General features: G+C 38.8%; 1 protein-coding gene and 1 long non-coding RNA gene across 4 annotated transcripts in view; both read left to right on the top strand.

The window, feature by feature from the left end:
* CTNNA2 (catenin alpha 2) overlaps positions 1 to 26,412 on the top strand; it is a 1,185,886-nt gene that overhangs the window by 306,339 nt on the left and 853,135 nt on the right. The window lies entirely within an intron of this gene.
* Positions 891 to 25,780, top strand: LOC309643303. Its single transcript, XR_014253671.1, has 2 exons — positions 891 to 20,656; positions 20,979 to 25,780. It is a non-coding gene; the product is annotated as an uncharacterized lncRNA (long non-coding RNA).

The following is a 26,412-nucleotide window of genomic DNA, read 5'->3' as shown; positions in this document are numbered from 1 at the left end:
ACTCCAGCAGAGCTCAGCTCCTGCCATTAACTTTTTCCCTGAAATGTCTAGGGAAAACAAAGCTCCACTTTATTCCATTTGACAGACTCCAGCTGTGCAGCTCAAGGGCCCATCTACCTCCTACCTCAGTAATATCTCCTTTCAGCACTGAGAGACTGTCCAGTGTAATAAAAAATGGAAAATGTCTTCCCAGGAAAAGAGGACTTATATGTTTGCTATCCATAAAAGATTGAGGTTCCCTAGGTTCAGAGTTCCTCTCCTGTGACAAAACGTCTGTGGATATAAGCATCCATTATGCCCAGCCCCATGGAATTGTTGCCCCCATGAAACTGTGGCAGGTAACATCTTAGACTCTTTAGAATTCTTGACATCTTAAATTCTTCTGGGAGAGAAGAAATAAGTAAATTCATAAATATGATGAAATATAATAATATCCAGAATAGTAACTAACATTTATGGATTACTTTCTATGGTTCAGCAACTATAATAAAATTTGCATTTAATCTCTCATTTCATCATTAGAATAACCAGTGTGGTAGGTTCTATCATTGCTCTCTTAACTTACATGAGGTCACACAGAAAGTCTTAGGGTGAGGGTTCAAATTCATACTTGGACTCAAGAACTTGTGCTTTTAACCACTAGAATGTGGACAAAAAATGCTTGAAATAAAGCAATTCTTGTACAGTAAAAAATTTATAAATTTTATAAATAGAATTTATAGTGTTCATTTTTCAAAATAAAATGTGGCAGTGCCCAGTGCAATGAAGTTTATAATGACACCAGGTCCATCATGGCAGGGGCAGCTATCCTGAGTGTGACGTGATCAATGGGAAGAAGCTCTTGTACTCGGATGTGTTTTTCCTTGTTCTTCCTTTACCTGTCCCATTCCAATGAGTTACCTCTACTATTTTTTTTTTTTTTAATTAATCTCATGAAGTTTGAAAATAGTGAAAAGATCTCAGAACTTAGGGTTACAGTTCTTGTGCAAGATTGAACACTTCATGGTTTTGTGATATTATAAAAATTATTTAATCATTCCTCAGTTTCCTAATCAGTAAAGCAGAGATGAAAATACCCATGACTGTGTGGATTGTGAGTATTCAACAAGATGACATATTTATGAAATCCAAGTAACTGATCAATGACAAAATTTTATATACATGTATTTATTCTTATAATATTGGGTTAGCCAAAATGTTCATTTGGGTTTTTCCATAATATCTTATGGAAAAACCAGAATGAACATTTTGGCTAACCCAATACCTATGCTGCACAATGCCTCATGATCTTGTTAGTCATTTATTACATAATGTGAATTAGCGGATGATAGCGCCTGTCCACTACTACACTTACTTTTTTACTTGACAGAAATCAATAGAATATCTTATATGTGCTAAGCTGGATAAATATTTTGTGCAGCAGAGAGAGAGAGACTTTTGGGTGGTATGTGTGTTAGTGTGGTGACAATCTGGAGAAAATGTACCTAACTGGAGTATCTGGAGTATCTCTGATGGTGATATTGAAATGGGAAGTGATGAAACAGAGAACTGTACAGCATGTACAATATCGAGCTACTGGTAAGCTAATAAGTTAGCTTGCTGCAGTTTCAGAGATGCTAGTAGAAGACACAGGACTGAGGTTAGAGACAAAGGCCTTTACTACTCACAGCACAGAAAGCAGCATGACCTTCATGTTCATATAGGTTCCCCTGCCCCTCCAAACCCATGGGGTTGAAACAGAGGGGCACATGTGGGACTGTGCATACAGTGGGATTGCATCTCTGCTGGGGATCCCTGAGCTAAAGGAACATGAATCTTTTATATTGGATGGTAAGCATGCCTCTCCTTTGTTTCCAAGGGGCACATTATTTTTACTGAATAATAAGCAAACTGCTATCTGCCCTCTCTACTTTCCAGGGCTTTCTGCTCTACAAACATCTTTAACAATATAGTTTGAAACAAATGGTAGATAGTGCCTCTGTTCACAAGATATGCAGAAAGTCTAGAGAATTTTAATATCCTGATGAAGGGGAGGCATCTTAAAGTAAATCTTAGCCTTCTTTACAGTTTGGCTAATCTAAACTCTAGTGCAGAAATTACAATACATTATCAGACTGTATCATTGCAGAAAAATTCCCTAGTCTTCATTTTTGTTTTCATTTCTTTTTCCAACTCTCTCTAGTATCCCCCCACCTAGACACATGAAGGAGATAAAACATGCAAGAAAGAAGGGAAAGAATAAAAGTGAAAATTTGGAGGGCAGAGGAAATAAGACTTCAGAGAAAGATAAATGGTAAAGCAGACATAGGGATTTTATTTCAACATGGCCTTGGACATCTAAAAGATTAGAATGCTTGATATTGACCTCAAAGTGAACATTTAAGTAGGATTATATCTTATGAATAAGAGTGTGTATATTGCACCAAGTCATAATGGATAGGATAAGTCTGTCTTGTTCAAAACCAAAGTCTGTTATCGTTTCCAATACATATCACTGGCTTCACTATCTGAATTCAGGCTCCCTCTTCAGTTGACTGTTATGAATGTGTGAACATGGATCCTATGTGGCTGATTTGATTTCCTAAAATGGAACAGGATAAGCTCAACCTTAATATTTGTGAGCCCAAAGGAGGAGTACACTGGAGACTTACCTACCATATGTCTAAATATTAGAGTTCTGAATCAGGCTAACAAACTGTCTGTTAAAATATGTTCTCTCCTCCTGTCATGACAAACAGACTTCATAATGAAAATAGTGAAAAATATAGGCAATGCCAGACTATTTGTATGACAGAAAGTCAGCAAAATTTCAAGGTCAACTAATTTTAAATATTGCTGTTCAGTCGATGGGCTGCATAAGTAATAAAACAAAGTCACATACACAAACTATGATGTATTTTTACATAAAATGTAGTGTTCTTGCCTTCATTTCAGCACAGTCACAAATTATGTAATTATAGTAAAGATTTTCACATAATTTATGTTCTGTTGAATGACCAAAATGATTGAAAAATGTAATAGTAATCAAAGTACAAAAAATTTCAGTGTTTTTCAAAAATTAAAATGGAATAATTTAAAAAGTATAAAATATTTTACATAAATGATTTAAAAATTACTTTAATATATTCAAAAGTAACTTCTAAAATTAAAGGGCACAATAAATATATAATAATGAGTATTAAATTTTTAAATCAATTGTAAAATAATAAAGCTGAAAATTTTAGCTAATTTAAAAAAAATTAAATTAAATCTCATTAAATTTGTTTATGGAAAGAAATTATTAGCAATTTTGCTATTCAGTGGCTTTCTAGTTGCCGAAATAAAGTGTATCATGATTGATACTTGCTATAATTGGGACCTAAATTTATACAAATTTAGGAGTAATATAAATTGCTTAATATTATATATATCTGCCCCCATGTGCAACTTGTATGACTACTGTGATGTTTTGTGTGTGACTCAGAACCACAATTCGAAACAGGAAGAGACACAAAAAATAGTCACTTAACACTACTATGAAAAAATATGTCTCTGTATGAGAATCTATTGTATTGATTCTATCTTAGGGAAGGGAACGTTAATTAATTTGTCTTATTAGTGAAATAAATGCTTTTCTTCAAGCCTCCTGTTCCCAGGAGAAATATCTGTTTCTAACAACACATGAGAATTCTTAGCATATGGGCAGTTGCCTTTTGTTTTTGAGGACATTGGACAGTAGATGTGGAAAAGGGTTTCTCTGGGCCCTAAAAAATCTTTGTTGTGAGAATGTGTATTTGGGGATACAGGTTTCACAGCACCAGATCCCAAGAGACAAAGATGCCCATCTACACTTTAATGCATTTATATTTTTTGTGTTTATGATACCCGATGCCCTTACAGGGGCCCTGCTTAGCCAGTAAGGACAGAGGCAGACCTTGCAAAATAATAGGAAGAAAATTAATTATAAGATCTTTCTGGAACCTAAGAAAGCTTTTGACATTATAATCCCTTCAACAGCTATTTAAATTTTTTTTAAACTTTACCCAGGTTGATGATAAACTTATAGAAAAACAAATGTTCCCCTTTCCCTGCAAAACAAAAACAAAAACAAACAAAAAAACACATGCAATGAGAACTAACTCCTGACTTCAAGTGTGTTAGATTTCCTTAAAAAACTACGAGGGACAGCAGCATCCAACAGGCAGATATGGATCCCACTGGGAAGCGACAGATGGACCTGCCAAACACGTGGTGGGTAGCCTTTGGCAGGCGCAGAGTTTCAAGCCACGAAAGAGAATCAGGTTAGGAAGAAAAATGCATATAGCAGCATCAGTTAGGTAATGAGAAATGGTTACAGTGTGATTACTAGAAATGCAAATGCAAGATTTTTCCCCACATATGCCAGAAACGGGCAACCCACCCAGTATGTATTAAACATTCCCACCTTGGCCTGAAATACTGTGTTAGCTCTCCTGGAGGTGCTGGAGTGGAGATAGATGTGCCTTGTGAGGCTCACAATCTAGTTATGCATGTTAAACTGATCACTTTCAATGTGATTTGCAGAGTCTCAAAGGAGGGGCCTTCTTCCTCTTCTATTTCCAGCTCTGTTTCCACAATTCTCATTAAGGTTATTACTTTGTGTCTTTAAAAGGTACCTTTCAAAATATAAACAATGTATCAAATGTATAAAACATTATCAGTACAAGCTATTAATGCCAGAAGGCTATGAAAGGGGCTTTTTATTTTTGTTCTACAAAATTTATGAAGGACTAGAATGAGGAAGTAACTAGTTAGTCATCTAGTGTAAACTCAGGTGGAGGATGGATAGGATGTGATGGAAAATGGGGAGGTCAGCAAAAGCCGGGGCATGCCAGGCCAGCGGTCACCTAAAAGGTGGTATTACTGGTCTTGTTTCTCTTGCTTATATTGGAAGCTTAACCTTTGTTAGAAGAAAGAGTGGCTTAATCTAACAAAAGCTGCCTCTATTTCTCTTGTGTTTGCCTATTTAAATTTATAAATTTAATTTACAAATTTCTGTTAATTTGATTTACAAAAAGAATTTGTGATGAGGAGTTAAACATTTTAAAAGTTTGAGTTGGGGCTTCCCTGGTGGCGCAGTGGTTGAGAGTCTGCCTGCCAATGCAGGGCACACGGGTTCGAGCCCTGGTCTGGGAGGATCCCACATGCCGCGGAGCAACTAGGCCCGTGAGCCACAACTACTGAGCCTGCGCGTCTGGAGCCTGTGCTCCGCAACAAGAGAGGCCGCGATGGTGAGAGGCCCGCGCACCGTGATGAAGAGTGGCCCCCGCTTGCCACAACTAGAGAAAGCCCTCGCACAGAAACGAAGACTCAACACAGCCATAAATAAATAAATAAATACTTAAAAAAAAAAAAAAGTTTGAGTTAAATATGTTCTACTTTCCTTGTTTGTAAACATAAGGAAAAAATAAGGGGAAAAATTTTCCTTATTTGTAAAAATTAATGGTTTATCATGAGATGCTTTAGAGGATTGCTTTGTTTTCTGGTGCGAACTTCATTAAATGAAACATCATTATCATTTATTCTTCTTTATACTTATACCAGATTTACAGGAAGCATTCCTGCATCCCCTCTCACTGTTACTAATATACCCTTTTTCAGAGAGATATCTATGTATCTATATTTATGAATTTTTATATATTTATATATAGATATTCCTTGAGAGAAAGATCTTTGTCATTAACTAATCTGGAGGATCTCACAGTGCGGTCCCAAGACCTGAAGTATCAGCATCACCTGGGAACTTGTTAGTAATGTATATTCTCCACCCCTCCCCAGACCTGTGGAATCAGACATTCTGGGGTGGGGCCCAATGATCTGTGTTTTAATTAGACTTCCAAGGGATTTTGATCCATTGGTCTAGTCCAGCTCTTATGGTTCCAGATCAGGAATCAGATTCAAAGAAAGATGGTACTAATCCCCTGGTTGTCAGAATCCTACTCTAATGTTTTTATCATTATTCTGAGCTTCATGTCAAGAACACAATTGTTAGTGTCTTGGTGGGTCCTGGACTTTTAAAAACTCAGTATTTCAAATTTATCAAAACTTTTTAGTAGTATATTTTGTGCCAGTTTCAGTCTGTCAGTAACCAATGTTGTGGTTGGACTGGCCCTTGTGGTTTTTACTATGATTGCAAGATGCCCTTCAGCAATAATCATCAGGAAACTTTGAAAAAATAAAAGGCTTATTACTTACAGGACCTGGAAATTACACAGCACACCTGAAGCCACATAGCGAGGTTGAGGTCGAGAGAGTGTCTACTAAAAAAACATATTCACAACCTAAAGGTTGAGAGTTAAGTTTTATTCTACAGGAACTTTTAGGACTTCAAGCCTGGGAGGCTGCATCTCAGGTTATCTCTGAGAAAACTGCTCCAAGGAGGCAAGGTAGGGGAGCCAGCATATATAGGAGTTTTGTAACAAAGGGCAGGTAGTAGGAACAAAAGGTTACTGTTAATTAAAGGAAACTAGAAATCTCAAGTTAAGGAATTTAGCTCTTTTTTATGTATGCGAAGATACAAGAGTCTGGGCTCACTGAAATCATCCCTTTGATATACACCTCAGCTAGCTGGGGCCACTATCCTGTGTTTTCGCATCCTGAGTTTCCTTAGAGCTCACCATGGGGAGTGGCTGCAGTCTGATGGCTGCTAGAAGGCAGGTATTCTTTTCCTTCCTGAGTTCCCTCAGGGCTCACCAGCTCACCATCAGCTGTGGCTGCAATTGCTGATGACTGTGACATCCTTTGTTTACTGATATGGCAGACAATATTCCATTTATCAGAGAGAGTTCATGGGCCTGGGGTTCTGCTTTTTTGGGGTCAAGGGTGGGAACCTAGGGTTCTGAGGACTGACTCTTTATTGGTGAATTTAGAACATTTGAATGGGAAGTTAAAGCATGGGAAGAGAAAAAAAAAAAAAACCAAGTGGCTCAAAGGTCCAGTTATTGAAATCAACCAAGATCTTTAAAACACAGGAGCCTCAGTAGGGGGAGGTGGTCTGACTCTTTATCTAGTCCATGGCTGGCCACGTGCTTATTTGAGATAGCCTTCTTTCAAGTGGATGCCGTTTTGAAATGGATGGCTCCGCAATCAAAGCTTAAATCAGGCACTTGCATTACAAAAAAGAAAAAAAAAAACTGTCAGGACTACGCTATATTGTATAACAGGACATTTTTCCTTTTTAATCAGATTAAAGCAGGGGATTTTTGGAAAAATTTAAAATCTTTTTAACACAAAATGCAGAATAGGAGATGAAGCACTGGAGTGAAATAGGTTCTAGTAAAAATCAAGTCATTTATATAAGAAGGCAAACTTTTTAATGACAATAAAGCTGTGCTTGGAAGAATAGCAAGTTAATGTGAGGCATCAAGAAATTATGATGTGACCAAGCTAAGACTTCAAAGGGGACTCAGAAGAACTCGGTCTCATTAATTGAAGGAGGAGACAGACACTTGAATACCTAAAAATGAGAATACATTTGAAAACACTGAAATGAATTCCTGGAAGACGGGGATTTTGAATAACACTTTGAGGATGTCTTCATAAAGCACATTCTTCCCAGGACAGTGGTGTCATTCGTTTTCACTCCCAGAAAACATGAAAAACAGAGGACTGGGGTCCTCAATGAACATCTTGTAACCGAGCAGGACCATAAGGCCTTCCCCCATATCCTCTGCTTTAGTTCCTCTCTGAAGTAGCTAGATAATAGTATTTGGTTTTTTTAATTAATTAATTTTTGGCTGCCTTGAGTCTTCCTTGCTGCGCGTGGGCTTTCTTTAGTTGTGGTGAGCGGGGGCTACTCTTTGTTGTGCTGCACGTGATTCTCATTGCAGTGGCTTCTCTTGTTGTGGAACACGGGCTCTAAGCACGCGGGCTTCAGTGGTTATGGCTCATGGGCTCAGTAGTTATGGCTCGCAGGCTCTAGAGCGCAGGATCAGTAGTTGTGGCGCACGGGCTTAGTTGCTCCGAGCATGCGGGATCTTCCTGGACCAGGGCTCGAACCCGTGTCCCCTGCATTGGCAGGCAGATTCTTAACCACTGTGCCACCAGGGAAGTCCGTAGATAGAAGTATTTGATGCACATTTCCTGAGTTGTTTTGCAGATGTGAAACACCGCCCCTCCCCCACCAAATGGAAGATGTTCACTACTTGATGACCATGAGCACATAGCCCCAGGCCTCCTTGAGCCTAAGAACTGATAATGGTAAACCCTGTGACACCACCCTGCTACCTCACTATCAGCCAATCAGAGAATTGCGCACCAGCTGATCTTGTACCCTGCGACTCCCCGTTCCTCTCCTGGCTTTTAAAAGTGCTTTGCTGAAACCCTTCGGGGAACTCTGGGGTTTTTTAGGTCATGAGCCACCCATCTCCTTGCAGAGCCTTGCAATAAACCTTTCTCTGTTTCAGTTTGTTTGGCCTCACTGTGCATCGGGTGCACGAACTTGAGCTAACACTCTGAATCTTCTAAGGTGTTGAGGGGAAAGTTAGCATGACAGCATTAAAAACAGGACATATGATGTATTCTTGAAGAAAAGTGGATGAATGTCAGTTATAAAGTCCATTTTCATTCTCTTTTCTTGTTCCCTCTGGTGAGCCACAGCCCATATTTGCAATCTAGCCATTTGAAATTAGAGGAAGTAAAGAACACTTTTCCAGGCAGAATTAAACCATTGTCTGGGTCTCAACTTTCAGATAAAATTTATGTGTAATCTCAGATCTTATTACAAACCCTGCCAGCCCTCATTTCCCCTTTTCTTATATATGTGTGTGTATATCTAAATGCTGTATACATGTGTATCTAAATGTGTGCCTAGGTGCTTTAATCTTGTCTCTGGTCAGGCTTCTTGCAGTATTGACCATCCATAGGCTTGGCCTCCACAAAGCAGATTGAAAAGGGATCTTCTTGGATTGGGAGTTTGGGATTAGCAAACTAGTATATATAGGATGGATAAACAACAAGGTTCTACTGTATATCACAGGGAACTATATTTAATACCTTTGATAAACCATAATGGAAAAGAATATGAAAAAAAAGATATATATGTCTGAGTCACTTTGCTGTACAGCAGAAATTAACACAACACTGTAAATCAACTATCTTCAACAAAAATCAAAAAAATAAAATATAGCTGTTGAACTAATACAAAGAAAGGAACCTTCCTGGTACAGTTTGAATTTTTTCCCTCCAAAAGCTTTCCTGTCTTCTTGTCCAGAAGAGCATGTAGAAATAAGTTGTGTGGAAGATACCATGGAAGGATCTCATTTTGTACATCCTATGAAGAATGATGCAGAAATGTAAAGTCCCCACTGTTTTACTGTACATAACAAGGACTTGGAGGTATTAATTGGGCTGATGTGTCTTTGGACAAATAATGAGGCTTAGAAAAGGAGAGAGCGAGAAAACTACTACTGTAACTTTAAAATTTTTTCTTAAAATTGTTTAGCATCATTAAACTGAAAGGAGCCTCAAATTTGCAGTCTTAATGTCACATTAGCATATTCTTTTCATTTTATAAACTATATTTAATTTATTTTTCCACAGGGTTATGTTAGTGATCATTATGAAAACATATTTTTTTCATCTGTCATAAAGAAAGCAACATCTTAAACACAGATGTTGGTCAGTAGTCATGGTAATAACTTACTCTATGGAATGATATGATAATGCCAGTTTTTCTTAGAAGGGAAGATTTCAGGGATGTGCAACTATTAAAAGAGAAATAGTCACATGATCTGAAAGGCCAAAGGGCTGATACAGTTTTCCAGATGTTACGCAGGACTGTTTTCTGTGGAATTTCACATTCATATGTGGATTAAACTTTAATCCATATGTGGGTTAAATTTATGTGTCAGCATTTCAAATTTTGCTGAATGCCATTACTTTGTCAAGTAAAATGCAAGAGAGAACTTGTGTGGTGATTGGAATCCAAATTTGGAAAGAAAATGTATTTTTATAACAAGAGATTTTAAAGTAGTTTGGAAAGTTAGAAAACTTTAAGAATTTCCGGGAAACTTGAGTTTTGAATTATGAAAGAAAAGGTGGCTGTGCTTTCGGGGCTCACTCTGTGCCTTACTTATGCTGAACACTACGGACAAAATGTCCGCTTCTCTTTTGGAGCTTGTTGAATCAACCAAAGCTATTTCCATTCACTACCCTGAATCATAAAAGTTCAGCTCTAACCTCTTTTCTAAACTCCAGTCAATTGTCCATTGCATTCAGATGTCAACTAAAAGAAATGCACAATATTAGAGTTGTGAGTTAAGTTTTATTTGGGGCAAAATGAGGACTATAGCCTGGGAGACAGCATTTCAGGGAGCTCTGAGAAACTGCTCCAAAGAGCAGTCTGGGGGCAAGGTCAGTGTTACATATGATTTTAGTGAAGGAAGGATGTGCAGTCAAGCACACATCTTGGCAGAGACTTGCTGCTCGTCACAAGGAGCAGATGTCACGGTTAATGATTTTAGTGCTTTTCTAGATACAAGGAGATGCAAGAATTGGGCTCATAAAATCTTCTGAAAATATCTGTCTGAAGATCTGTTCTGCCAGTTTTTCCCAGAGCACAGAATGATGCCACATCCCTGATCTCAGCCCTGAACTCCTTTCAGGGGGTGTTGAAAGTCAGCAGCTGCAGCAGCTCATGATTTAATCCTTGTAGAGGTAGACAGCAAGTGCCAATTTGTAGTTGGCACAGATATGTGCCTCTCAACTCAGATACAGTTCTGATTCCCTCTCTGGGTGAAAACTGACTCCCTCGTTGGTTCCCACTTGCAATTGGTATTACCTCTATTTGTCAGAATCTCCACAGTACGGCTTCAATATTGAAAAATAAAGGAAATGCCAAAATGAGTCAGCTCGGATAGTCATGACAGCAGCTTCTCTCTTACAGAGGACTGACTGGTGTCTTGGGGAGTTTAGAGGAGCCAGCCAGCAGGTGCCCAAAACAGATCACTTTCACCTGCAGAAAAAGGCGACAGCCAAGATGGATGGCAAGGAGGGAGGGACTCCAGTTCTAGGAAGGTGTGTTGCTGGGAGTCCACGAAGAGCATGCTGGAGTTTAAGCAGAAGAAGGAGAGGGAGTGTTGAGTAATCTGCCCATTTTCTGATAAGTTGCCTTCTGAAACCAAATTGCAATTGGATGCAAGCTTGTTTGCCAGACTTAGCAGATGATAGCTAACTATTATTTGGTTACAATGTGGTGCTGACCATTGACTGTTTGCATCTGGTCTGCAAGGCTCGGATCATTTAGAAATGATATAAAGGGGTTCTGGGGATGGGTTTTAATAGAGCTGGTCCTTGGAATCTTGAAAAATATTCAGTTGTTACTTCTGGATGAATATATCAGGGAAGCTGTAAACATATTTTAATCCAGCAATGCCTGACATCCAGATTTGTGCTTTTTGTCATCCAAGGAAAGGTAATAGTGAGGGACTTCCCTGGTGGCGCAGTGGTTAGGAATCCACCTGCCAATGCAGAGGACACAGGGTTCGAGCCCTGGTCCAGGAAGATCCCACATGCCGCAGAGCAACTAAGCCAGTGCACCACAACTACTGAGCCTGCGCTCTAGAGCCCTCCTAGCCACAACTACTGAGCCCACATACTGCAACTACTGAGCCCGTGTGCTGCAACTACTTAAGCCTACACGCCTAGAGCCCGTGCTCCACAATAAGAGAAGCCACCTCAATGAGAAGCCTGTGCACATCAACAAAGAGTAGCCCCGCTTTGCCACAACTAGAGAAAGCCCGCACGCAGCAACGAAGACCCAATGCAGCCAAAAATAAATAAAATTAAAAAGTATATATATTGTACAGCAAACTGTACTTCAATTAAAGAAATAAATAAAAGTAATGATATAATATGTAGCTTTAAAAAAAAAAGCAAAACAAAAGGTAATAGTGAGTTTATTTGCTAATTAAAGGCTCTTTAGAAAAGCTGGAAAGGGTTTGAGAATGGTTTCTCTACATTTTAATTTGTTATAGAGGATGAAGTGTTTTTAAACGAGGTGAAAGATTGAACTAGAAATCTCTTGTGTCCCCTTTCATATTCTTTAGCCCTTGTGGTGACCAGCTTCCCACAGATGTAATGTAACAACATCTGGCTCAGCTGCATCTACTTTCTCTTCCTTTCTGCCCCAGGGCATGTTTCTGTCACAGATTTTCAGATTTCTTGGGAGATACCATCTAGACACTGAGTCATGTATAAACCTTGAGTTTCAGGTCATTGATCTTCTTACAGATGGAGGCACTGGAGCCAGTAGATAAATGCCTCTTTTCCTCTGCTCTGGGCAGACATTGATGAAGTGCATTTTACATGCCTCTGCAAAGGTGCCCAGCATTATCAAGTTCCAAATCCCTACAGTGGGAATCAGCTTGAAAATATACCATTGGGTTTGTTTTTCCCTTTTGCTCTGTTTCTTTTCCCATAAGTATTCACTTTTCCTTTTTGGGGATTGCTTCCCAAAATAATCAACACAAGCCCTTTCTTAAGAATCCACTTTGCAGAAACTCAGACTAAGATACTTGGTACTAGAAATGGCCCTATAAAGCAAACCTTCAGGATGAGATTCTGAAATGATATAAAAGAGATAACTCCACTGGTGTGTTACGTAAGGGAGTGATACTCCTAGGCATTCAGAAGCATCATACATGCTTTTATTGTCTCACAGTTCATCCAGGGATTCACAGTCCCATTCTGTGCTAATTTCCTTGGTTCTTGTATACAAAATTTGGTTGGATACTCTGATTCGGGGTGGAACCTTCAAATTAATTCTCTGACCTGTAGAAGTAAAAGCCAGTAAAATAGGAAAGAACAAGAAACCTCTGACCCCTCCTCCCTGGACAAGATAAATCAGAACTAATACTGCATCCCAGGAGGAATTTCATAGATTAGTGCCAGCAGCAAAGATATAAGGCTTGTAGAACTTGTGATTCCCATTCATATTACAATTTATTTCACCTGTATCATTCCCTGAAACAACCAGAAGAATCATGACAAATCTGTCACTCAGACCAAGTAACCCACCAGATTCAACAGTGCCATGAATTTTGTGATGTGTAAGGAAGTTCTGGAGGCTCATTGATAAGCTCCAAGGGGAGAACTTCAGTGCAGACCCCTGTGGTTCTGGTGTACACCAGTGCCTTCTGCAGCTTGGAACTTAGCCAGGCCAAGAGGGGAAGATTGCCACGGAAGGGCAGGAGCAGAGACAGAAGGAAATGAAATGCAGTAGCAAGGGCTGAAGCACTGAAGGCATGCTATCAGAGAGAACACCCCTGAAGGCTCAGACTTAAATTTTTATCGCTGAGTTGTTATATTTATTAATAGATTATAATGAGATACTCTATGTGAAGGGCTGGATTTGTGCCTAGCACCAAAAAGGTGCTCAACAAATACTAGTTTTTATTATTCTTATCATTGATGATGAATTAGATTGAGTATCTTTTATAGGAAATGATAATAACTATTGGAACAAGTTCTGTTCTAAATGATCACCTTCAGCAGCAGGGATTACAGTAAGTAGTTGGGAACTATGTCACAGATTCCCTAAGGAAATTCTCTTTCCAGGTTCAATGGGATAATGTCTTAAAGATAACTTACTATACCACTAGTCATATTCTCACAAACAATATTTCTTCCTCTAAGTATGAAATAGGGCCATAGGAATTAATTACTTCAGGAAAATGGTGATGTTGTTAAATGATAATGTCAGATAATTGGGTGGTTTTAGTCCATTATACCAAATTTGACGTTTGCTGTTTTGTGATTTTTTCTTGGAGCCCTGGTGACTCATTCGTGGGCTGAGTAACATCGACGTTTCTTAGTGACTGAGCTGCTCTGGTCCACGCTGTTCCAGTTATGCAGCTGGATTATGGATCTTTACTAGACTAGAAGTTGTCTCTCAAGAAAATGATGACAAATACTGTCATTATAGGAGTAGCTGGGGATATGGAATGAAACAAGGAGACTCAAATGGTGGCAGGAAAGACAGACTTGGAAGATCACTTGTTTGGTAAAAAGTCTTGGTTACAGGCCTTTTCATGAGTTACTGTTTATGACTTGTCATTTCTGGTGACAGAAAATGCTTTTTAAACTCCTTTTGAATGAATTATCTTTTCTCTTTCTGTTCTTAATGTGCAAGAACAAGAAAAGCAGAATTATGTTGTAAAACCAACTAAATGAGATGAAATGTGGTAATGGCTATGAAACATTTTAAAAAGTTAAAAGCTATATGAAAGCAAGTTCAGTATAAATTTAATATTGCATATAATGTAGTGATAAAAATGCATGCCTTATTGGCAATAGTGTTATTATATTGGTGTTTGTTTACACTATTTTCATGGAAATTTTTGCATTATATATTGTTAACATTGTTTTCAAAGATTTAAATCTCCCTTGAATTTTCTCCCTTACATATAGTTGATTTTATGTTCTTTTTCATTTGTGCTCTATTTTTGCAATTCTAAAAAATAGTGTGATTGATAAATGCCTTAAACTATGACACAGTCCCTTAGAATTTAGTTAGTCTGGCTAGAGAAAACATCAGATAAGTTGATTATAAGCCTGTGTCTAAGTTTTATCATAGTTTGTATGCAAGAGAAAATGCTCTAGTAGGCTAATTCAAAGAGCCATTCTTGGTAGGGATATTTTATAAGTGAGGAAAATGATTAGATAATAATTGTTACACTGATACAAATATAAAAAGAAAGTCTGGATAAATACTGTTAGACTCATGACTAAAGGGCAACTGACCATATGGTAGCTGAGTCACTGGTTTTTCAAACCAAATTTTAAATCCATTGTAGTTCATCAGAAAGGTATTTCAAAAATTATCAGAGAAATGCTTATTTCTTTCCAAAAGGAGGTTACAAATTGCAATCTTAATCATGTTTCTAGATATGGGAATTTTTTTCTTTTACATACCTAATTTTTTTCAATATTTTTCTTCTTTTTATCATTTAGTGACTAATAAGTCTTTACATAAACTATATTCATAAATTGCCAATTTTTTTAATCCTAGAAAAGTATGTTTATTTTTTAACATGTACTGAACTGCTAGGAAAAAAATCTACCAGATGAAGAAAAACACCAGCTGATTTTGTTTTGTTCTGACCAGAATGACAGTTACACAGTCATCATTTATTATGTTTTGTACCATGGTTATTTTTTGAGCAAAATAAAAATAAAGCAATAGAGATATAATAACATAAAACATATAGTTCTTATTTGGAGTGGTTAATTGTCTCTGCATCAGTGACCAACTTCTTTCTGATGATTCAGGGACAAAGCAAATCTTGAGGTTAAGCGCTGGAGGCAAATTCACTGGAATTTATAGTTTGACTTTAATCCATGTAATAAAACATGGAGTGGACTATTCTGAGAAGGATTGCAACCAACTATTTTTCTGCATACTTAAAGAATAAAATAAGAAAAAAAAGAATAAGTTCAGGTGGATATTAAAAAGACATCATTATCTATAAAAAATTAAGACACTGGGTTAGAGTTTGAGAAATATCTTCTTTGAAAATGCTAAAAAAATAAAATGTAAGTTGTAGCACATTTTGGATAGTGGGGAAAGGATGATTTTTAAGACTTATTTAAAAAAATACCAAAAATGCCTCAGAAGTCTCAATTCTAAGCAGCAGAAGTGTCAGGGAAACAATTTAAGGGGAGTTGGCCCCTGTGAAGAGTTTTGAAGAGTAAGAATGAGATGATCAATTGGGGAGGGAGTGGGGTGTGATTAACATGACCAAAGATGCTAGGTAATATAAAGTTTCATTAGAAGTACACTATTAATTGAGCATAAAGTACAGTTTATGGTGTAGCTTAGTAGAAACTTGTTGACCTGAAACAAATAGACTGCCAGATATTTCTCCAGTGAAAATGGAATTATTCAGGATCAGAAGAGAACTGCAAATTGGGGTCTGCAACCAGGCAAGCCATGTGCAAGTTCTGCATGGCAATGGTAGAAGAACACTTTTATAGAGGGAAAAAAAAGTTGGGAGGGCTGTAGTAAACAAAGCATCCATGGCTTTTCATTGGCTAAATCCTTGCCAGGAAAGAAGAGGAGTCTTTTTTTCTTCCAGTTGGGCACAGTTGTCATCACAGAATATGAGAGCTCAATCCTCTGATCTCCCAAATTTTTAAAATTGAGATTTCTGTTTATTAATTTTTTTACACTTCCCCCTTTGGATAAAGATCTTTGAAAGCATCACTTATCAAGAGTCAGGTTTTCTAGTTTCAGTGGCTTTTTCTCCCTCAGTGTCAAGAAGGACCTTTACTGTGTGTAGTGTCTCACGTTGGAGGGAAAGCTCACAGACTGGGAACCTACTGAGGTCACATGCAAGTAACAACGAGGGGTAGGATGCAGAACTCTCAGGTACTTTTAATCTGAAGTCCGTAAGTTAACAAGATCATAGACACTGGAGATCATTTGAAGTGTTATGTCATCAGCAAAGGTTTGGCACTAAATTTCCAACATACTTTGTTCATTTATCTTGGGAAAACTGTCTTATCGGATGTCATCTGCTTTAATTCCGGGAAATCTTTACTTTCAAGTTACCAGATGTTGTGCTGGTCCAGGTGGGGCTCAGTGCTTTTTTAGGTACATCACGTGAATCCAAGAGTCTATTCCTTGGAGTCTGACAGCACAAAGGTTGGCTAGCAGTACTTGATATGGGCCTCTCCAGTGAGGTTGAAGAGAGTTCTTCTGGAGGTGTCTTTTCTAATAGAGTCTCCAGGTTGCAACCTGTGATGTTTAAGGTCTTTTTGTATTATGAGAATACACTTTGAAAAGATTGCTGTACCAAAACATGACTATTTTTTAATAGAAACAATTAGACCTTTGAAATATTGGTGTATTTTTCCTTTTATCAGTTGTGGATCAAAAGAAGCAAGAGCCAAGTATGTTGGGAAGCCTGTGACTATCTCAAAAGGTGAGAGTTTATGAGTTCCAAAAGGGCTGGATCTGAGATTTAAAAAGACCAATGGCATCATCAAAATCAAAATATAGAATATTTCCTTCACTCAAAAAGTTTTCCTCATGTCTCTGTGTAGTGAATCCCCTCACCCAACTCCAACCCCTGGCAACCACTAATCTGATTATTTATCTCTATTTTTTTTTCCAGAATGTTATATAAATGGAATCATATACTATGTAGGCTTTTGTATCTATTTCTTTCACTTAGTATTGCCTTTGAGATCCATTTGTATTGTTTCAGGTCTCAGTAATTAATCTCTTTTTATCACTGAGTAATATTCCATTGAATATTTGTTTATTCACCAGTTAATGAGCATTTGGGTTGTATGCAGTTTGGAGCCATTATGAATAAAGTAAACATTCATGGACAGGTTATTTTGTTGACCCAAGTCTTCATTTCTCTTGGGTAGATACCTATTAACTTTATGCCAAACAGTTTTCCAAGATGACTATACAATTTTCATCAGCAATGTACGAGAGTTTCAGTTGCTTTTAAAAATCCAGTCTTTTGACTGACTTTTAATGGCTTGATCATCTTATTATAGCTCAGTTATAAGAGTCCAGGTACATTTTTAAACATACAAAACATATTTTATATTACTTTTAACGCATATGTGTATAGTAAAAGTCTAAAATGTGCATACATGGATTGAGTTGAATATAGACCAACTTCAGGATAGTGGTTACTTTGGAGATGAATATGGAGTTAGAGATAAGACTTGGATGGTATCTGTAATAACTTGCTTGTTTAAAAAAGAAAGGATTTGAAACAAATACTGTACAATATTAATACTTATTAAACGTGGGAGTGAGTCTATAGCTATTTGTCATAACATTCTCTATACTTTTCTGTATATGTAAGATATTTCTTTTTTAAGAAATGAATTACTTCTTTTTAAAATTACTATGTGCCTGGCCTTGTACTCCCCAGTGGAAATAAAGAGAAACAGGCAGAGTCTTTGTTCTCTTTTGGCTGACAGCATTTCTTAGAGTGTATTCCTCAGAGCATTAGTTTTAGGAATGCTAACAAGTGTGGTGGGAAGAAAAGATTTTGTAGTCAAATAAGATTTGAAATCTCTAAGACCTAGAATCTAGGATAAACAAAAGTAAATAGCCGTTATTATTTCAGAACTTTTTGGAAATTTCAATAGCTTATTTTGCTTTGTGAATTCCAAGACGAAGATTAATGTGCATTACTTCCCAAACTTATTTCACCATGGAAGTGTCTTTTCGTTTATTTTGTTTTATTTTTGTTTTTACAGAGGATCTATCATGTTCCGCAGAAATCTTTGAGACTGAGTTAGCCTAGCACCATGACTTCTGACCTGGCAGTCACCAGGCCCAGAAGGAATCTATCAAAGTACTATTAAAATGGGTTTGGAATACCAAACAGGCAAAAAGGCATTGTCTTTGGACTGAATATATAATATCTGTCACATATATTTACGACTATTTTCAAATGTATATACTGTGTTGAACTAAAAACAGAAATTTTTTTCCAAAATATTAATAAATTTAGAGCATCTTTGTCATTAAAAAATAATAATAAATAAAAGGATCAGTGAGAATGCTTTGGCCAAGTTGTTTGGAGGGCCTTTACAAATTGTGCCGATTGAATCTTAATAATGCCATTAGTGTGTTTAACTAAACCAGAGTATTGAGGGTGGTAAGCACAGTGAAAGTGTTGTGAAACCAGCCTAACAGCACAGACTTGTTAAAGTATCTGGCCAGTAAAATATGTTCATAGATCACTGTGAAGCTCAAGAGGAGTTCTCTAGGTAGGGATAAAATCTTTTCCAAAAGGACTTTAGCCATGGAAAAGCAGTAGACTGTCTGCAGGGAAGGTTTCAGTCCAGTGTGAAAACATACAGACCATGACTAAAAAATAATTATAGCCATGCGATGGAGAAAGTTGTATGAAATCCATTTGTCATACTTGGTCCATTAGGCAGTTGAAAATGCTGGGAGCACTACAAACAGACTTCCCTGGGTAATACCTTGGACAAATGGGACAAGTGAAGTAAGCACATTTGCAGCCTTGTTAATGTTTCCCCACCAATACTGATTCATGAATGATATCATTTTATCAGTAGACCAATGGTTTAATGCATGTACAGTGGTGAGGAGTGGGAATTTTAGAGTTTCCAGTTGGACTGGGTTCTTATTTGGTCCAAATCAGAACTTCTCTTACAATCTTGTTTTTCCTTTACAGAGACCAGTTGTTGGGCTTCTCTAGACAGTTTTTAAGTTATCATTTGGGTGAATATCCCTTTTGAGTTTTGGCTGCTGTTGATCCCTTTAAGGGCAGCATTCCTTGTGGAAATATCATCAAGGTGATTTCCCTTAGCTTCCAGAGAGTCAAGTTTAGAATGCTGCAGAATCTTAAAGTGGCAGGTAATTCCTGAACATAAGGATCATTCTTAATTTTATTTCTGCTGGAAATAAAGAAGCCATGTTGCTTCCACAACATTCCAAAATCATGAACTACTCTGAAAGCATATCAACTATCAGTATAAATATTGGCAATTTGGTCCTTGCTAAAGTGCAAGCCCATGTAAGAGTGTATAATTCAGCCTGTTGGGCTGAATAGCCATAGGTCAAGGTGCTGCCTTAACAACATCAAAAGGAGTTGCAGTAGCATACCCAGCATAATATTTGCCATTGTCACCTTTTAAATAAGAACCATCAGTGAACCATGAAAAGTCAGCACTACCCAGAGGAATTTCCTGTAGATCATGATGAGGAGACAAGAGGTGATCCTTCAGTGTTAAGCAGTAGTGAGAGAGTTTGTCAGGGCTGGAGGGGAGAAGAGCAGCAGGCCTAAGGTTATTACAATGGAAGAGTTATGTGAGGAGCAGTTAACAATAGGACTTCTTGGGAGGTGAGGTAGCTGACTGAGAAATGTTGAATGAGGTGATAATTCATGAGAACTTCAACTGCATGTGGTACAAAAATGATTAAAAGGGATACCATGAGAATTTTCTCAGTGGCATTAATCAAAAGGGCAGTGGCTGTAATGGTTCTATGGCAAGGATGTATCCTCGTGCGATAGCGTCCAGTTGCTACCTATAATATCCTACGGGTTGATAGTGGTCCCTGTGTTTTTGGGTGAGTATTTCAAGGGCATTCCCTTCTTTTTCATATACAAAATGGAAAGAAGAGAATCTGATAATTGGGATGCCCAAGGGCAGGTGGTTTCATCAAACTCTCCTTTAAGGCCTTGACAGCTAAGTTGTCTGGTTCCTTCTATAAAATTAAGGTTGTTAATTGTTTAATAAAACAATAAAAATGAGAGATTTGGCCATAAGAGAGAAATTTGATCTAGTTTTGGCAATAACCAACTAGCCCAAGAAAAACTCTCAGTTGGTGCTTTAGTTTTGGGTTTTGGGAAACCACAAAGTCTATCTGGATCTAGGTGTAGCCTTTGTTCTGATATCAGATAATGTAAATATTACATTCCAAACTGGGTTTGGAACCTTATGTCCCTTTAAGGCTAAGAGCTTTATCGAGTGAATGCTGTCTTCCTGTGAGGAGGCTTGGGAAAGAGAGCAAAGAAGCAAATCATCTATTTGTGGTCTGTTGCCACAAAATAGACCCTCTAGGGAACTTTATATCATCCAGATCAGTCTTCAGGTTTATAAGAAATAAGAACTCTCATTAAACCCTGAGGCATGGGCTTCCCTGGTGGCGCAGTGGTTGAGAGTCTGCCTGCCAATGCAGGGCACACGGGTTCGAGCCCCAGTCCGGGAAGATCCCACATGCCGCGGAGCAACTGGGCCCGTGAGCCACAATTGCTGAGCCTGCGCGTCTGGAGCCTGTGCTCCGCAACAAGAGAGGCTGCCATAGTGAGAGGCCTGCGCACTGTGATGAAGAGTGGCCCCCACTTGCCGCAACTGGAGAAGGCCCTCGTGCAGAAACGAAGACCCAACACAGCCATAAATAAATTAAATAAATAAATAAATAAATAATTAAAAAAAAAAAAAACCCTGAGGCATTACTGTCCCAGTGAATTGTTTTTCTTCCCAAGTGAAGGCATTGGCTAGCTTCATCAATTGGAACACTAAAGAATGCACTGCATAAATCAATTGCCATAAAGAATTTACTTCTGATGGGAATGGATGTTAGTAAAGTAGGAGAGTTATGAGCAATAGGGTACTGAGGGTTAACAAAGCTGTTTATTACTTGGAGGTCCTCAACAAAGCTCCACCCTCAGGTCTTAGGTTTTCTCACCAGTAAAATAGGGATAATACAAGGGATAGTACAAGGGATAATGAGGTCTTGAGCTCAGTCTTCTATTATGGGCTTTATATCTTGAAGAGCTTCTTTACTTATAGGCTATTCATTAATTCTGAGAAGAGGTTTTGAGGGATCTACTTGAATCTAGATGGGAGGTGTGCTGTGAATTTTGCCAATATCAGTTGGAGATTTTGCCCATAAGGAAGGTGCTAGTGAATTCAATAGGAATAGATTATCAGTGTTTCGTGAGTTTGCTCTAGTACAGTCAGATATGGAACAAATAAAAGATGTCAAGGGATCATTTTTTCACCTCTTTGCTTACTTTGATGACTACTGTCAAATTCTAGAATTGTTTCTCCCTTTTGAGGGAAAGAAATTCTGGCATGATACTTTTAAAAGAAGTTTTGACCTAATAAATGGATAGGGTGGAGGAACTAAGGAGAAAATGTTATGTGTCTCAAAAAGCCTAAACAAAAGGGAATAAGTTCAGAGACAGGAACCTCTTGAGGTTCATTAGAGATCTCCACTATTTGAACTGTTTTAGTACTCTGAGGCAGGGCCTGCTTTATTATAGTGGGGTTGAGCAGTGGCTACATTGTCAGTTAGGACTGGAAGACAGTCATCCCAAAACTGAAGAAATGTTTCTCCAGGATGATTTCAAGGGAGGATTGGGAAGAGCTCCTGTAGTTCCTCAGAGCCCCATCATTGAGGACTGGGAGGATGTTGGAAAGGCTGGTTAGAGGGATGAAGGTGCCTGAAGTGCTTACCTTTGTGACAATCTCTTTTTCAATTTCATGGCTCTTTGCAATAATAGCAGAAACTAGGAGGATTTTGTTTTTGTTAAGGAGCCTTCATTTGCTGGAGTTGAAGATAAAGATGTTTGGTGGTCTTCCTTGGAGGTGACTCTTCTAGAGTGTGAAAGAGCTGGTTTGCCAGAATAACTAAATGTAGAGTGAATGTACTTTCCCATTCCATCTTGGTCTGAAGGGAAAAGTCCCAGTTCAACTGACTAATAAAAAGAGTTAAAAACTCCTCAGCTGGGATCATCATCTGAAGGAAGATCAGAATTCTCCTTAAAACTAATATGAAGTCAGTTGTAATAGTCATGAACAGATTCACCAGATTTTTGTGTGCAAGCTTGCATTTTGTCCCAATCAACAGGCTTTGGAAAAGCCTTAGGAATTGCTGATGAAGTTGCCTAGCAATTGCCTGAGACTGATCATATAATAACTTAGAGGGCTGCTCTCCCAATTGTAATTCTAGAGACCTTTCAGAATTTTCACAATTAGCAGTTTTCATTCCATGTTGGGCTTGGCCTTCACCAAAAAGCAGATGAACTAGCTGATATAAATCAGAGAAACCAGGTTGATGAATTTGAATAACTGTATTAAATTCCTCAGCAAATCTGTGAGGATCTTTGGTTACTTTGGGAAATTTTTGTCTGTGAGTTAAAGTTTAGCTTTAGTTCAGGGAATATAAGAAATTGAGGGTTTAGTTTCTGGATCCTCAGAAGGCTTACTTTTTTTTTTTATTTAATTAATTAATTTATTTATTTATTTTTGTCTGTGTCGGGTCTTCGTTTCTATGCGAAGGCTTTCTCTAGTTGCGGCAAGTGGGGACCACTCTTCATCGCGGTGCGTGGGCCTCTCACTATCGTGGCCTCTTTTGTTGTGGAGCACAGGCTCCAGACGTGCAGGCTCAGTAGTTGTGGCTCACGGGCCTAGTTGCTCCGCGGCATGTGGGATCTTCCCAGACCAGGGCTCGAACCCGTGTCCCCTGCATTGGCAGGCAGATTCTCAACAACTGCGCCACCAGGGAAGCCTGGCTTACTTTTAAAAGGACACGTTTTGACAAGTTCAGAGGAAAAGGAAGTGGGACAAGTTTCAGAGAAAAATGGAAGTTCAGCGAGAGTATTTTTATGGGGGAACTGAGGGTACATAGGAGGTGTAGGTGGTATAGAGGGGAAGGAGGAAGATGGTGCTGGAGGCAAAATCTGGCCAGGAGGAGTAGAGAGAGAGAGAGAAAAAATGGTGCCAGAGAAGGAGTCTGAGAGAAAGAAGCCAAGGAATAAGAGCCTGAGGCTTCGGGAGCCCTTTCATCTTTCTTTAATCATTTGTTTGCTGCAGTTAGTCTTCAAATCTGATTTTGCAGGGAGGCAATTCTTGGCTCCTGATAATCTTTGGAAACCTCAAAAAACCAAAGTAGGCATATTATTCAGTTATGAAAAATTTTGAGCTATTGTAGTCCAATTCAGTTTTAAGAAAATTAAATGTGGGAATTTCAAAATTTCCCTGTAATGGCATTGATATTCTAAATTTCCCTTTGTCAGGTTGGTCCATTTAGTTAGAAATGCACATGAGGAAGGAACATGGTTTTTAAACATAAAATCATGGAGTCCCTGTGGAAGGGTACAAGGGGTTCTCAGCAGTATTTAAATAACTGGGATCCTATTTCTCAGAGGTTTTTCACTAGAGTGAAGAATAATTTTCCAATAGCTCAAATAGCTTGCAGCTTAAACAACTCAATTCAAAAAGCTTGCAACTCAAACAGCCTGCAAGCTAATATCAGCCAGTTCTAAGGAAACAGGCTTTGTCCTGGAGGCTCCAGACAAAGGCTCTTTAGCCAGTTTCCAGAGAGCAGCCCCTATTTCAAAGGAATGGACCAAAGGCTGAACTGACACAGTTTCAGTGAAGCAGCCCCTGTTTCTGAAGAAATGAGTTGACAGCTTCTCAGCCAGTCTTGGCTGAAACAGTCTGATCTAAAAATCAGACCAAAGTGCCAAGTGAGTATTCCCATACAGAATGAAGCCTGAACCATAAAGCACAGAACCTTAAATTAGTTCCTGATTAAAGCCTGGAGAGCTTTAAACACAAAGAGAGCATGAGCTCAGATCCAGGAGAAAGCTCAAAACCTAGGTGAGAAAAGCAGTGAGCTCAGTGGGCTCCACTGAGGGTATTGTACCTGTTTACTCACCAGCCTGGAGCCATTGGGGGTCTTCTCTGGTCTTCATACAGGCCACCAAAATAGCACCCTAAAGCAAATAGACTACCACATATTTCTCAAGCAAAGATGGATTTAAAACGAGTAAGCAGAGAATTACATCTCAGGGTCTGCAGCCATGGAAAGCCACATGTAATCTCCCCATGACAAGGGAAGGAGAACTCCTTTACAGAGGGGAAAAGGAAGTTGGGAGGGCTGTAGTAAACAAAGAATCCATGTTTTTTTATTAGCTATGTCCTTGCCGGGAAAGAAGAGGAGTCTTTCTTCTTCCTGTTGGGCTCTGCTGTTACCACTGGGTGTGGGAGCTTACCCTCTGGTCTCCCGACTCTATTTAATTGAGACTTCTGTTAATTATTATTATTTTTTAAAGCTGGAAGGATAAATTATAACTAGGAAGAGGCCTTTTCTGTTGGATGATTGATAAGCCTGAGAATGAGATCTCCTCCCCCACCAAGTAGCATGCTTGAATAAAATAGCAACTTAGTGAGCTTCTTTGTCAGAATATTAATTTTGGCTAAAACATCTGTTTTGCAGAGTGCTGCATTTTTCCAACAATAAAGAGTATTCAGAGGTGATAAGGTGGTGATTAGCCCATGATTTTCAGAGAACAGTATGTTAAAAATTATCATTTGGGTCTGTATTTTCCTTATGTTTTCCATGTAGTGTCAATGTAAATTCTTTTTTCCTGCTCCTCTCAAAATCTTCTGTTAGCTATATACATTACTGTTGGAGAGAAAGAAAATTTCCTCTACCCTTCTAAGTTCTTCTGGTTGGTCTAAGAATTACACTGACATGAGACAGATTAACAGGAAAAAATAAACAAAAGTTCAATAACATGTATGCATGGGAGAGACTGAGGAAACCTGAGTAACTCCCCAAAATGGCTGAAACCCTCACCATAGATACCTTCTTCAGCTAAAGACAAAAGAGGATGTTGAGAGTCCTGGCTTGGGACTTCAAAGGAGAGGAAGGCAATTCACATGGAGATGAAAAAGCAAATATTTGGTAAACAAATATTTGCTGGGCCAGGAAGAAACAATGGGACACGGAGGGGATTCTGATCTCTAGGCCTTGCTGAGTTCCCCCCACCGCCCCCCTGCCCATATTCTTTGCAGATCTCTCAGGTGACAGCTCTATTCCAGGCCCAGACCCTTTATCTAAATTCTTTTAGGCAGTTAAAGGGAAAGTAATACGAAAAACTTTCTGAGTCTTCTGCCTATATTAATCCTCATGTCAAAGAGACACATTTGGGCTTCCCTGGTGGCGCAGTGGTTGAGAAATTGCCTGCCAATGCACGGGACACGGGTTCGAGCCCTGGTCTGGGAAGATCCCACATGCCGCGGAGCAACTAGGCCCGTGAGCCACAATTACTGAGCCTGAGCGTCTGGAGCCTGTGCTCCGCAACAAGAGAGGCCGTGATAATGAGAGGCCTGCGCACCGCGATGAAGAGTGGCCCCCACTTGCTGCAACTAGAGAAAGCCCTTGCACAGAAACGAAGACCCAACACAGCCATAAATAAAAGTAAATAAATAAATACAAATTAAAAAAAAAGAAAAAGAGACACATTTTGGGGTGGCAAATTTTGTTCCCCTCTGTTACTCACTACTGGTACACTTAGTCTCAGATGATGTGTTGCACTAGTTAACTCTGATTCTTTATGGGCACCAAGTGGTGACTAAGGCCACTGACAAGGGCTATGTGCCTGTTGGAGATTAATTTTTAAAATAGTGTCGACTTCTTAAAGTTATTGAGGGAGTGAAGGAATACAACTTGCATTTCAGATAGGTGACTTTGGAAGCAATGTAGAGGTTGTTTAGGAGGGTATGGAAGTGGTACAAGTTTTAGAAGGCTTGTGCAAACATCTAAGTAAGGGAAGAAGTGATTACTATGATGTTATTAATAAACTAGATGAGGAATATATCTGCTAAAAGTGAGGGGATGAGGGCGGAGGTGATAGTTTGGAGGAGTAACTGGGAGGAATGGGGGAGAGGAAGGTGAAAGGAACCCCTCTAGCCCCTGCCCTACCTGCTTCCTGTCCCCTCACTGTCCACAGATACTTTGAATTCCCTCCCATCCTGAGAAAACAGGGCCCCATGCCTACACTCTCTAACCCCGCGTCCTCTCTATCTCAGGAGCCCTGCCACTCCCCCAGCCTCCTCCCCGAGGCTGAGCCTTTAGCTGGAAAACTA

This window comes from Balaenoptera physalus (assembly GCF_965194825.1).
Source record: "Balaenoptera physalus genome assembly, chromosome: 15".
Taxonomy (NCBI): Eukaryota; Metazoa; Chordata; class Mammalia; order Artiodactyla; family Balaenopteridae; genus Balaenoptera; species Balaenoptera physalus.
Note: the sequence above shows the minus strand (reverse complement) of the source record. Positions and strands in the feature narration are given on the sequence as shown.